Consider the following 14107-nt stretch of genomic DNA (forward strand, 5'->3'; position numbering starts at 1 on the left):
TTTTTTTCTGGGGTAAAATTAAGTTAAAGCAACATTGTTATCTGTCCTTTTAATTGGCTCTATATCTCTACTCTCTCCTCTCCGCTGGTGTGAGGTGAGCGTACTGGCACACCATGGCTGCTGTTGCATCATCCAGGTGGATGCTGCGCACTGGTGGTGGTTGAGGAGAACCCCCTGTTCACTGTGTAAAGCACTTTGAGTGTAGTGTCAGAAAAGCGCTATATAAATGTAATGTTCATTCATTCATTCATTCTTCAGTTGTGGTGGGACTGTGTTAAAGTTTAGATAAAGCAATTGTGTCAGCAGTACGCTTTCAATGTCTCTAGGGACATTGCTAGATCCGTTACGGCTTTGGAGATTGAAATAGTGGATCTGCAGTATTCTATACAGTCCACAGGAATCAAGGACAAAATATTGAGGTCTTCAAGACTAAAACATCCGCTTTGAATGATTTGTTGGGCATTAAAGCACAGGGGGCTCTGGTTCGCTCACGCGTTCAAAGTGTAGCACATATGGATGCCCCACTAAGTTCTTTTCTGGACTGGAGAGGGAAAAAAAAAACAGTCAGAGTCAGCAGATTAATTCATTATTATCTGTTTCCGTGGATGAGCTAATAGAGTCTTGTGAAATCAGGAAAAGAGCAGTACAGTTTTATTCAGAACTGTATAGCAGTGAATATGAAGAAGAGGATGAAGTGGTTAGTTTGTTTTTTCAAGATCTGCCAAAAATCTCTGATGAAAGAACTATTGATTTGGAGAGGTTGATCTCTATGGATGAACTCTATGCTGCTCTTCAGAATATGGAGGGAGGCAGGGCACCTGGTATTGATGGCCTCTCAGTTGAGTTCTATAAGACCTTTTGGCCACTAATAGGAAATTAATTTGTTGGCAGTGTTTAATCACAGTCTGGATGCGGGTTTACTGCCTTTGAGCTGTAGAAGGGCAGTAATAACCTTGCTGCCAAAAAAGGTAACTTAAAAAGGCATCAGAAACTGGCATGTCTCTCTTCTTTGTACTGATTTCAAACTCATCTCTAAGGTGTTGGCAAACAGGCTGAAGGAAGTATTTGGGGAGGTTATTCATTTGGACCAGACTTACTGTGTGCCCAACAGATCAATTCTAGACAATATTTATTTATTTCGAGATATTTTGAACATCTCCAAACTATTGACAATAGATACTGGACTTATTTACATTGACCAGGAAAAAGCTTTTGACCGGGTTGAACACAAATATCTTTGGCGTACATCAACCCGGGATTTATAGCTACGGTCAAAGTCTTGTACCAAGACATTGAAAGCGTGCTGAAAATAAATGGAAACTTGAGTGCCAGGGTTGTTCTCTGTCAGGTATGCTCTATGCTTTGAGCCTTTGCTTGCCAGAATTAGAGACAAAATAAGTGGTTGGACTTACCAGAGACCAATGAAGTTATTCAGTTGTCTGCGTATGCAGATGATGTTGTTGTTTTGGTAAAGGAACAAAGATACATTGATATGTTGCAGACACTTATACATCAATTTGGTGTTTTAGAAAAAGTTAAAGTAAGGCTGGAAATGCTCCATAGTTATCATATAGTTGGAGAACTATAATAGCCAACATTCTGATAGCTTCACTCATTTGGCATAAGCTTGCTTGTGTAGACCCTCCAAATGATCTTTTGAGTAAAATACAAGCTATTTTATTATTATTATTATTATTATTTTTAGACAAACTTCATTGGGTCCCTCAGAGTGTGCTTTGTTTGCCAAGAGAAGGAGGTCAAGGCCTGATATATTTTGCAAGCACGGGGGCAACCTTTTGCTTTCAATTTGTACAGAGATATTTTACTGGACCAAAGTTTTTAGTATGGATGCGTGTTGCAAGTAGTATTTTGATAAAAGCAAATGGATTGAAATTGGACTTTGTTTCTACTGGCTGTTCTAAACTTAATAGATTACTGTGGCAGCGGGGGCGAGGTCAAGGGTCCGTCCGGAGAGAGAGAAAGAGGTAAGGGCGCTTGCACCTGAGCTAGATTATGTGTAACACCTGTCTCTAATTCCAATGAGCATGGGGAGAGTGGCATATAAGCAGCCATGCCACCAGCAGAGAGAGGGAGAGAGTCTGGCACAAGGAAGGCCATGGTGCCCCTGAAGCTGCTACGTTTAATCTGTTATGTTTGTGAAGCTGATGTGTTTAAGTTACTACGTGTTTGTGAAGCTAATGAGTTTAAGTCTACGTGCCTGTGAAGCTGACGAGCTTGTGGAGTTGTAAAGCATTGAAGTGGCCGATTAAATGTCCTACCTGTGCCTGGAAAAACCTGCTTCCCTGTGTTCTCCTTCCCTTCTGTTTGTGAGCTGTTACAATTACCCTCTTTTTATTCAGGACTTTAAAAAACAGAGGTTGGACTCAAGTAGTTCTCTTTTTTGGCTATTGGAAGAGCCTCTAATCTATGGAAAAGAATCTTGGAACCTTATGCTTTGAAAAGATCGGGAAATTTGCAGTGGATGATTCTACATGGTGTTGTATTTATGTGACGGAATATATTTTTTATTTTTTTTAAAAAAAAATTTTTGGAGCATAAAGATGTATTTTAATAAAGTTGTGGTTAAAAATCAAATCTCTCTCTCTCTCTCTCTCTAGGATGGTATTTAAGGGTGGCCCCTCAATGATGGATTTATTGCAGGCTTTATCAGGAATAAAATAGCAACAGCAATAAAATAATCAGAGGACACCGCCTTTGAGAAGAATACAAAAAAATAATTAGCGGCCTCCCTGGGACTGCTGGCTCTCATCCTGCTTACCTGTGTCTCACTGCTTGAAATATGCTTTGCTTCTCTCCATTGTTAGTTGTTTTGGAATGTATATTTATATGTTTCACTGTTTAAAGTTTTATGTTTAATTTCCATACAGCGTCTTTGAGGTTTGGAAAGGCACTATGCAAAATAAACGTATTATTATTTTTATTTTTTTTATTAATATTTATATTATTATTATTTCATCTGCTGGTGAAACCCTTAAACTGCAAATGCAGGAACTGATGCAGGCACATTCGATGTGCCTCCCAAACATCTTAGCATAATAACCAATTTCTCTGGAAAATAGCAAATTGCGCTTTGCGCCACTTCATTAACTTGATTAAGTGCCTGTGCCCACTTCTGCTTTGCGCAGACACGAAAATTGCGCTTAGAATTAGCACTCTCACGAAAAACTGGATAAGACGAAGTGCACAACACGAAAACAGGGCCCTTAGTGTCAATGTACTACACACACACACAAAAAAATAAATAAAAACAAAATAAATAGAAAATACAACAATTCTGATAACAGAACTTTGGCGTATCTTTAGTGTGATTTATTTGAAATGCCTGATTTATCTCCAAAACATCTTCCCTCATACACTCCACCCTCTAACAACACACACACACACACACACACACATACACACACACACACACACGTCTACATTAAGAAATACCATAAACTTTAAATAAAGCTAATTATAATGAATGCATACTGTAACACATACTAACATTAACACTATTTTTAAATGATTTTTAATTACATTAAAACACAATAAAAAATAACAGACATTTTTAGAATAGAAAACAATATTAGGTAACACTTAACATTAATGTTCCCTTTGTTAAGGGTTTATAAAGGGGTTCATTAATCACTTATAATTAATTTACAAATGCATTATAAATAATTGATACGTAATTAAAACAACATATATAAAAGGGTGACTTTAAAGGGATAGTTCACCCAAAAATCATTTACTCACCCTCATGCCACCCCAAGTGTATATGACATCCTTTCTTCAGCAGAACACATTTGAAGAAAAATAGAAAAATATTTCAGCTCAGTAGGTCCTTATAAAGGAAGTGGAAGTTAACATGATTTTTGATGCTCCAAAAAGCACAGACCATCCCTACGACTCCAGTGGTTAAATTCATGTTGTATAAAGCGATACTATCGCTTTTGGTGCGAAAAAATAAATATTTAAGTACTTTTTAACTATAAATCATCACATCCAATAAGCAGCAGTATGCACGTTCACGAGAGTTATGAGGTCACGAGGTCTTTACAGCGATGGCAGCATTCCATTCGTTGTAGCAGATGCTCTCTACATCTATTGGCATTGCCTGGCATTGCCTACATGTGCACCACCATGTCTCCTGAGCTGTCTGTCTCACTGAGGCTTGTTGGTCCATCCTCCTCCATCTCCCTGTGCTCCTGATCAGAGGTTCAAATAAATATGGCTGTGCAAAAACTTGTATCACCTCTTCTCCTCTTAAATCAAAATCTTCGGACATCTTTGTTTAAATTTGCTTCAATTTGTTTACGCCGTTGGTCTGTACAGCATTCCTCCTACTCAGTTGTAAACAGCACCGCTTCTCTTCATGCGTGAACATGCCAATGCCAATACGTCTCACGAGAGACCGCGTGCCCTCAGCCCTCTTGTGAACTTGCATACCACTGCTTAACTGAAGCGATTATTCATAGTTACAGTTGTGCTCAAACGTTTGCATACCCTGGCAGAAATTGTGAAATTTTGGCATTGATTTTGAAAATATGACTGATCATGCAAATTTGTTTTAATTTATTTTATTTAAGGATAGTGATCATATGAAGCCATTTATTATCACATAGTTGTTTGGCTCCTTTTTAAATCAGAATGATAACAGAAATCACCCAAATGGCCCTGATCAAAGTTTACATACCCTTGAATGTTTGGCCTTGTTACAGACACACAATGTGACACACACAGGTTTAAATGGCAATTTAAGATAAATTTCCCACACCTGTGGCTTTTTAAATTGCAATTAGTGTCTGTGTATAAATAGTCAATGAGTTTGTTAGCTCTCACATGGATGCACTGAGCAGGCTAGATACTGAACCATGGGGAGCAGAAAAGAACTGTCAAAAGCGTAACAAGGTAATGGAACTTTATAAAGATGGAAAAGCATATAAAAAGATATCCAAAGCCTTGAAAATGCCAGTCTGTTCTGTTCAATCACTTATTAAGAAGTGGAAAATTCAGGGATCTCTTGATACCAACCCAAGGTCAGGTAGACCAAGAAAGATTTCAGCCACAACTGCCAGAAGAATTGTTCGGGATACAAAGAAAAACCCACAGGTAACCTCAGGAGAAATACAGGCTGCTCTGGAAAAAGACAGTGTGGTTGTTTCAAGGAGCACAATACAACGATACTTGAACAAAAATGAGCTGCATGGTCGAGTTGCCAGAAAGCAGCCTTTACTGCGCCAATGCCACAAAAAACTCAGTTACAATATGCCTGACAACACCTTGACACGCCTCACAGCTTCTGGCACACTGTAATTTGGAGTTACGAGACCAAAACTGAGCTTTATGGTCACAACCATAAGTGCTATGTTTGGAGAGGGGTCAACAAGGCCTATAGTGAAAAGAATGCCATCCCCACTGTGAAGCATGGTGGTGGCTCCCTGATGTTTTGGGGGTGTGTGAGCTCTAAAGGCACGGGGAATCTTGTGAAAATTGATGGCAAGATGAATGCAGCATGTTATCATAAAATACTGGCAGACAATTTGCATTCTTCTGCATGAAAGCTGCGCATGGGATGCTCTTGGACTTTCCAGCACGACAATGACCCTAAGCACAAGGCCAAGTTGACCCTCCATTGGTTACAGCAGAAAAAGGTGAAGGTTCTGGAGTGGCCATCACAGTCTCCTGACCTTAATATCATCGAGCCACTCTGGGGAGATCTCAAACGTGCGGTTCATGCAAGACGACCAAAGACTTTGCATGACCTGGAGGCATTTTGCCAAGACGAATGGGCAGCTATACCACCTGCAAGAATTTGGGGCCTCATAGACAACTATTACAAAAGACTGCACACTGTCATTGATGCTAAAGGGGGCAATACACAGTATTAAGAACTAAGGGTATGCAGACTTTTGAACAGGGGTCATTTCATTTTTTTTCTTTGTTGCCATGTTTTGTTTTATGATTGTGCCATTCTGTTATAACCTACAGTTGAATATGAATCCCATAAGAAATAAAAGAAATGTGTTTTGCTCACTCATGTTTTGTTTAAAAATGGTACATATATTACCAATTCTCCAAGGGTATGCAAACTTTTGAGCACAACTGTAAGTACTTAAATATTGAGCACACCAAAAATGATTGTATCGCTTTATAAGACATTCATTTAACCACTGGAGTCGAATGGATGACATTAATTCTGATTGTCTGCGCTTTTTGGAGCATCAAAACTCATGTTACCATCCACTTGCATTTTAAGGACCTACTGAGCTGAGATATTTTTCTTCAAATGTGTTCTGCTGAAGAAAGGAAGTCATATACATCTGGGATGGCATGAGGGTGAGTAAATTATGAGAGAATTTTCATTTTTGGGTGAACTATCCCTTTAATGCAATACCTGCCAAATAGTGAGCCATTTTACCACATATGTTATAAATGCTTAATAACACTTATTTAACATTAGAAATCTATGACTTTAAAGTGGACATACACAATGCGTTTATCAAGGAGCTGCCAATATTATAGACCTATGCACATAAAGTTCAGTATGGTTTAATTGTCATCAGGCTTTATTAAATAATATATGCTGTGAATGAGCATGAAGACCTGAAAAGTGTTTTTGCAGAGGACTTTAGGTAGCTAGGAAAGGGACAGCACAAGTGAATCAAGACATTATAAAAATGAATATAAACACAAATCTCACTGTAGCAAATGACATAATTTAACTTTTAATCTCACTATAATAGCCCATTTTTGCTGCATTTTTACATGTAGAAGAGCATTTATTCTTGTGATAAATACAAGTATGAACAGGCATATGTATTAAGCACTTATAACATACAAGTTGAAATGCTCACCATTTGGCTAGTTCACAAAAGTTACCCTTTTTATTCATGTTGTTGTAACTGCATATACAACATGCAGTCATATTACATTTGAACATGACTTATTAGCAGTGTTGGGTAAGTTACTTTCAAAAAGTAATCCATTAATTAGATTACTAATTACTGCATCTGGAAAGTAATTAGATTACTAATCTAACCTAAGTAACTTAATTGTATTCATGTCTGTTACTTTGTAATGCGTTACACCCACCTCTTCTTATTAGTCATTAATGAATTCCTTTATAAACTCTTGACGATAGGAACATTAATGTAGTGTTACCAAATAATATTTATTATATTGTTTTCTGAGTTTTTTTGTCAAATGTAGCTAAATTTGGTGGACAAATATTTCTTCCCCCCCCCCCCCCCACACACACACACACACAAACACACACATATGAAAGGGAACATACATGGGCATGCACTGCCATAAACACACTCACTACCCTTTTTTCTCACACTTGCTGGATCATTCACGCCTGTCTATGGATCAATATGAGCAATTTTGTGAGAACTACGAAGTTGCCATAGCAACTGAGCTACAAATTTGGCACGGAAGGCAGGAGGTGTGTGTGTGTGTGTGTGTGTGTGTGTGAAGTGAGGGACAATATCTCACAGTACTTACACGTCCAAAGTCAGGAGACCAAAAGTGGTTCACACACACAGAGATAATGCATACACATATACACAATCACAGACCTAACTGTACAAATGTCATTTTTAATTTAAGAAAAACAGCCAGTGACAACTTGGTCGTGTTTTGAATGTTCTGATGGAATAATAAAAAATAAAAAAATCGAATATAGATTATTAATGAAAACTGGGACAGATAATGGACAATGTTGTGTTGTGTCAGTGCAATAATTTGATAAAATAATTATAGTTTTGTGTTTCTAGTATTCTACATTCAATGACACACGAGGGAACCCCCAAAATATTATTATTATAATTATTTTTTACTTAACAACTTTATTCAACTTTATTCAACTTAACTCTAAATTCAAACACTGGACTAGTTCATGCAGAATGAATATTCTTTAATCATTAACTCACATCATACAATCATTTGGTATATTTTTAAGCCTTCTGAAGCCATGTGATAGATTTGTGTGAGAAACAAAACTTTTCACCAACTCGTAGCTCTCAAATCTCATTCACTCTAGTGTTTTTTAAGTTTGTCTTTAGATGCATATTGCTAGGTTTTACATCACTGATACAAAACAGAATTGTCAGGAATATGTGGAATGGAGAATGAGATTTGAGAGCTGAAGCTGGTGGAAGATTTTCAGTGAATAATGACTTAATTCAGTATGTACACAAACCTATTGTATGGCTTCACTAGGTTTTATGATACTACTTTCATTATATTTGTATGGTGTTTTTTATTTATTTATTTATTTATTTATTTATTTTAATTTCTCATTTGGAATGGCATGAGGGTTAGTAAATAATGACAGGATTTTCATTTTTGGGTGTTCCTTTAAGAGAGGATATATGACTCCGGTGTCTCAGTGGTACATTACATTTCATACTTGTCACATCCCATCATCATGATGGCAGATCAGAATCAGTTACCCAAGGATCTCTGCAGATGATGCCACAATATTTTCTTTTTATTATTATTTATTTATATGTTTTTCTTAACACAATTTTAAAGGTTAATACAGAAATTATAATTTATCTTTAAAGAATTAAAAATGAAAATAAAAATAAAAATAAGAAAAAGAATAAGTATAAAAAATACAAAATAAAGAATAACATAAAAATGCAAATTAATAAAAACATTTTTAGATAAAGATACAATACACAAATACACACAAAGTTACAGCTGAAGTATGTAATTTCTGCGACACAAGAGCCTCCGAACAGAATTGCAAAAATAAACAATGTTTTCAAAACGCTTTCCAAATATGCCCCTCGTATGCAGTTGTTCAGACAGTCAGTCCCACCCCCAACTCGCGCCATTGGTTGAGTAATGTTGTTGGGGCGGGTCTAAACAGGTTGCTCAAAACAAACACAACAATTTTATAGCGCCACAGAGACACAGTTTTTACAGTTTTTGAAAAAATAAACCTATGAATGGCTTATTTATAGTTGTCTCTGCATATTAAGCTGGGAAAGTAGAAAGTATTTTTACACAGAAAAAGTTACATTCTTCAGCTTTAAGTATTTAAAATAAAACATTTAAAGAAGAATGAGAGAGTAACAACTAAAACACAAGTAATCAGTGTGGTGTGGTCTATAGGCCAAGTAAGTTATACTGTATACAGAAGAGGTTCAAAGATTGTATGATCAGTGTTGATCAATATTTTTTAAACCATACGTATGTAATGTATAATTTATCATTTGTTTAAATAGGCAAAATGTTGTGTGATGTTCTTTTATCCAATTTAGCAGAATACACATTGTAGATATACATGACATTGGTCTCATCCTTTTCTGGAACTAACCAGAAACCCTGAGGGATTCAGGTGAACGTCAAACAATTTCTTAGGCGAGGCTTCAGCAAACACACATGCTGGACTTCTGTTGGGACTCTGCCATCGCACTGTCTTACTTACCTACAGGCATTTTGCCAGGTTGAACATAAAGGCAGATCTGATTAGTTGCTAGAGTGTGGTTCTTTGTGTAACATCTAAGTCATCCTGATTCGTTGAGTGTATCTGACAGTGACACAAAAAGGCGGAACTTCTGATAGATTCCATTTATAGAATCTATGATGTCATTAGTATTTAAAGGTATTTGTACCACAAAAGGGGGAAATCATTGGAAAGAATTGTGCCTGCTGATACAGTTGTTTATATGCATGCACTGTCTGTGTTGTTTTAGCACCGATTCACTAAAGAATTATACAAATCAGGCAATGGTGCCCCTAAAGTCTGTGCTGAGTCAAAGTTCGGTCACTCGGCAGCCATGTTCTTAAGTAATTTGAAGTGGATTACTTTTTTGATTAACGTAATATAATTAGGCAAAAATGTCACCACAGTCAGGTCATCTTAATCAGTTCAGGCTGCATTTTGTTTAGTTCTTAACACGTCTGGGTAGTTTAGTTCTTAACACTTCTGGGCAGCTATTTTCAGTCAGACAACTTCAGCTTCTATCTACCAGAAAGGGGAAAGACCGAAATCTCCAAAACTCTGGGCCAATCTTTTGAATAAATAGCATATTTCAAATCTGCAATAAAATCTGACAACAATGGTATAATAAATAATGTTTCTTTAGCTCAAATCACACACACACACATACAAAAAAACAACAACTATTTTTCATGTTGGTCAGCCTGATCTCATGAAAATTATGTGACTGTGGAGACATTGTTGCAAAATTACATTACGTGGTTTATTACACGTATCGCGGCAGTTCCAAGATGAAATGTCCACTGTGTGGCACTAAACCCAACATTTTCTCCCAAACAGATGAGGATTTTAAGGTTAATGCTTTGTCGAGCTTTAAATCAACAAAACCTTCCTTCTTACCCTAAACCTAACCGTGTCATAAAAAGCAAATGTGAGATGAAAAATGCAATTGCTAAAGGAACCACGTCATTTTGTGATGCTTCTTTGACACTTTCAGCTCAGATATTGACTTGCGTGCTCTTCAGAACTCGTACACCAGTCCTTTCTGAAGGGTGTGCGCCCCCAATAAATGATTAGGGGGTACTAAGTGCAAGAATTACGTGCGACAATGAAAAATATAGAAATATAGATATAATTTTGAATTCGTTAAACTTTTCTGTGAAAACTGTTTTAAAAAGTAACTTAAAAGTAAAGGAATTAGTAATTTTACTTTTCCAATAAGATTATTAGTAAAGTAATCTGATTACCATTTTAGAGAAGTAATTAGTAATTTGTAGTGGACTACTTTTTTGATTAACTTACCAAACACTGCACATAATATCATTTTGCAAAAATGTCACCACAGTCATTATTTTGTTTAGTTCTGCTCCCTCAATTAAAATAGTTCCAAAATAAGCCAGAATCTATGATTCTATGTATGCCCAATACCTTGTAAACATGACCTCCTGGTGGTCTGATAAACATTTTAGAACCCGAACACCCATAAATTGCATAAAGTCAGCCAATTATACTTAGAGCTTTCAGTTTTGAGAACACTTTTGCCATTTTTTGTGCAGTATGCATCAAACGTACTGTTAACAGCCCTATGATGTGAGGCTGAAACTACTGCAGAGCAAAAATGTGGAAAAAAATACATAAATAAATGGGTAACAAATACCAGTAATGTGAAATTAAAAGAATATTCCGCGTTGTATACAAGTTAAGCTCAATCCACAGCATTTGTGGCATAACTTTGATAAGCAAAAAAATATATTTTTCCCTCGTCCCTACTTTTCTTAAAAAAAAAAAAGCAAAAATCTGGGTTGCAGTGAGGCACTTACAATGGAAGTAAACAGACCCAATCCATAAACGTTGAAATACTCAAAAGTCTAGCCACAAGACAATATGTGTGTAAACATGATTTTAATGTGTTAAAATTACTTACATTTTCTGTGTAAAGTTTTTATAAAATTTAATTTCATAAATTTGTTGCCATGACAACATAAGACGTAAATCCAGTAAAACCCTGAACAAGATTACAGCTGAAGTAATACAGTACATTAATTCTTCTGTTAAAACTTATGTAAGTGCTTTTATAAAATTATAAGCTTTATATTTCTGCCTTTAAGTCCTTCAAAAGTTGGCCCCATTCACTTGCAATGTAAGTGCCTCACTGTAACCTTGAATTTTGCTTTTTTTTTAAGAAGTCAAATTTTCTTTTATTTTTTGTGATAACATTATGCCAAAAATACTGTCCATTGGCCAAATACTGTTGATTAACTTGCATTGAACCCTGGCTATTTCTTTAAGGCCACGTCCACACAGACTCTAAAATCAGTCTGTGCTTACCAAAATGTGAAACACTGCCCCCAGTGGCCAAAGGGATAAGTGTTGTTGGGGGTATGTGCATGTGTGAGCTCCATTTCCGGGTGTAATTTCATGGAGGGGCGCCAAAAGCGGGTTGTGAAGCGAGTTGTTTTCAGCTGTTCAATATGTAATACAATGAAGAGGAATGCATATTTTAGAAACTGTACCCACAAACCCAAACCACAGACCTAAACCTAACCATCAGTGGAGTAAAAATAGAATGTTAGAGCGAAAACTGCAACCTCCAAATCAAGCTGGTCACTGATAGTGCAAATGCAATTATTACCTGGTTGTGAGATTAGAACCCAGGTCTCCCACACTGCAGCCACAACATGCTTTCAGTCGCACCACAGGGGAAAATAAACACTCTTGAGTCAGCGCTTGTCAGTGAGTTGGCATAATGTGGCTGATTTTAGGGTACCAGAACTCTTGGAAACAAAATTCCGACTTCCCGTGTGATAATATTGCCACAATAATATGTATAAAAATGCATTCATCTTTCAAAATTTACGCCTCTCATCCACACTACAACGCCGTTTTACTCCACCAAAATTGGAGTCACTGGACTTGGTGCTAGACCTTTTCTCAGAATTAACTTTTCAAACAATTGTTTCTTAAACATGCCTGCAGTAACTTTTATCCAACTTTTAGTCACGGTAATTTTCAGTGGATGTATTTTGTCACTTGCCCAGCATTTTGTCAAACATTCCTTCCTGTTTGCCACAAAAAAAGTCATGCAGGTTTGAACAACATGTGGGTGAGTAAATAATGACAGAATTGTCATTTTGGGGTGTATTATCCTTGGGAAAATACATTTTAGGTTCATTGTATATGCTATCAGTGAGTTACTTTCTTGTGCTCGACACAAAAACATCATTCCAGCTATATACACACTATATTTCGGAAAATGATGGACAGAGCAGCTCTCTCTATTCTGGGCTTATATGTCAGGTTAAAGCTACACATTAAAGTTGCATGGCGTTGAATTGGATACAGAAGATGGTAAACAGCAGGCTCTGTTTGTGCTATGAGAGGTCAACAAACCTTGGAGTCCCAGCGCAGGTCTGGAGACTCTCCTAGCTTTCACACTCACACTCGGGCTCAGTTTCTAGGCTTTAAAGTGAACCTACACTACGCTTTGATTCTCTGCTCTGTGTCTGAGGGAGCCAGAGGACAGTAGTTTCACAATGACAAATACATCCGTCATGCCAACGTTTCAGAGACTGACTTATAGCAAGAAAGAGAACACATCTCTCGCACCACATGCTGTCTGTGGCCATCTGTTGAGGAGTTACTAGCTAAAAGTAGAGATGCTAACCTGTCAGTTGCTCAGCTGTTTTCAAAATAGTACAGCTTTTCTAGTAACAAGCTACTTTTTCCAAGTAGTCATCGTGTAGTGTTACAAATATTTCGGAAATTCTGCTATTTATCACTGTTTTCGATTCAGTGTTTGTATTTAGTGTTAATTTATGTGTCGCTACTGAATGTTCCTGTGAATTGACATTGATACTACTGTATTCTGCTGAATTATAGACAAGCACCATCTCCCATCATATATCTTTGCATCGATTGAAATGTGTTTACCTTTTCCTGTGATGCAACTGATAGCGCATTGCGTGAGACACGGATTCTGATCCCATGGAAACCAGGAAATAATCGCGTTCACATAATCAATGATGAGCGTGATCAGAAGGTTGCATTTTTGCTCTTAAATTAAATTTTTACTCCACTGACGCTTAGGTTTAAGGTTGAGGTTTGGGTTAGGGTGTATGGTTAAAAATATATATATACATTCTTGTTGACTGTATTACATGATTTACAACTAAAAACATCTCACTTTTGGCACCACCATGTAGACATTTCACCTGGAAACCGGAGCTCATGCGTGCCCATGTACGGGTCATACCACGAAATTGGTGCTTTTTGTGTCCCTCATTAACTCATGTGTAAACAATGACTTTAAAAATAAATAACTGATGCTAACTTTTATGGGAGGCAATTTTTATAGTTAATTGTCCAAACACAAAGAAAAAATCCAGGAACTTTATATATTATTACGTTTTTTTATTTTTATTTATTATTTTTTTTATCATCCTTCATAAAAAAATTTTAGTAGGTTGCCTTTTGGCCTGTCCCTAGCCCTGTGTTTATAACTTTTCCTTGGGTATTAGCAAATATGCACATTTTGATTAAAAAATAAATAAAACATGAACATTTGGGCTGTCAATTTAACACATTATTTAGTGCAATTACTTATATAAAAAATAATGCGTTAAAAAAAAGTACGCAATTAATCAT

Source organism: Myxocyprinus asiaticus, chromosome 18 (assembly GCF_019703515.2).
Source record: "Myxocyprinus asiaticus isolate MX2 ecotype Aquarium Trade chromosome 18, UBuf_Myxa_2, whole genome shotgun sequence".
NCBI classification, from domain to species: Eukaryota; Metazoa; Chordata; class Actinopteri; order Cypriniformes; family Catostomidae; genus Myxocyprinus; species Myxocyprinus asiaticus.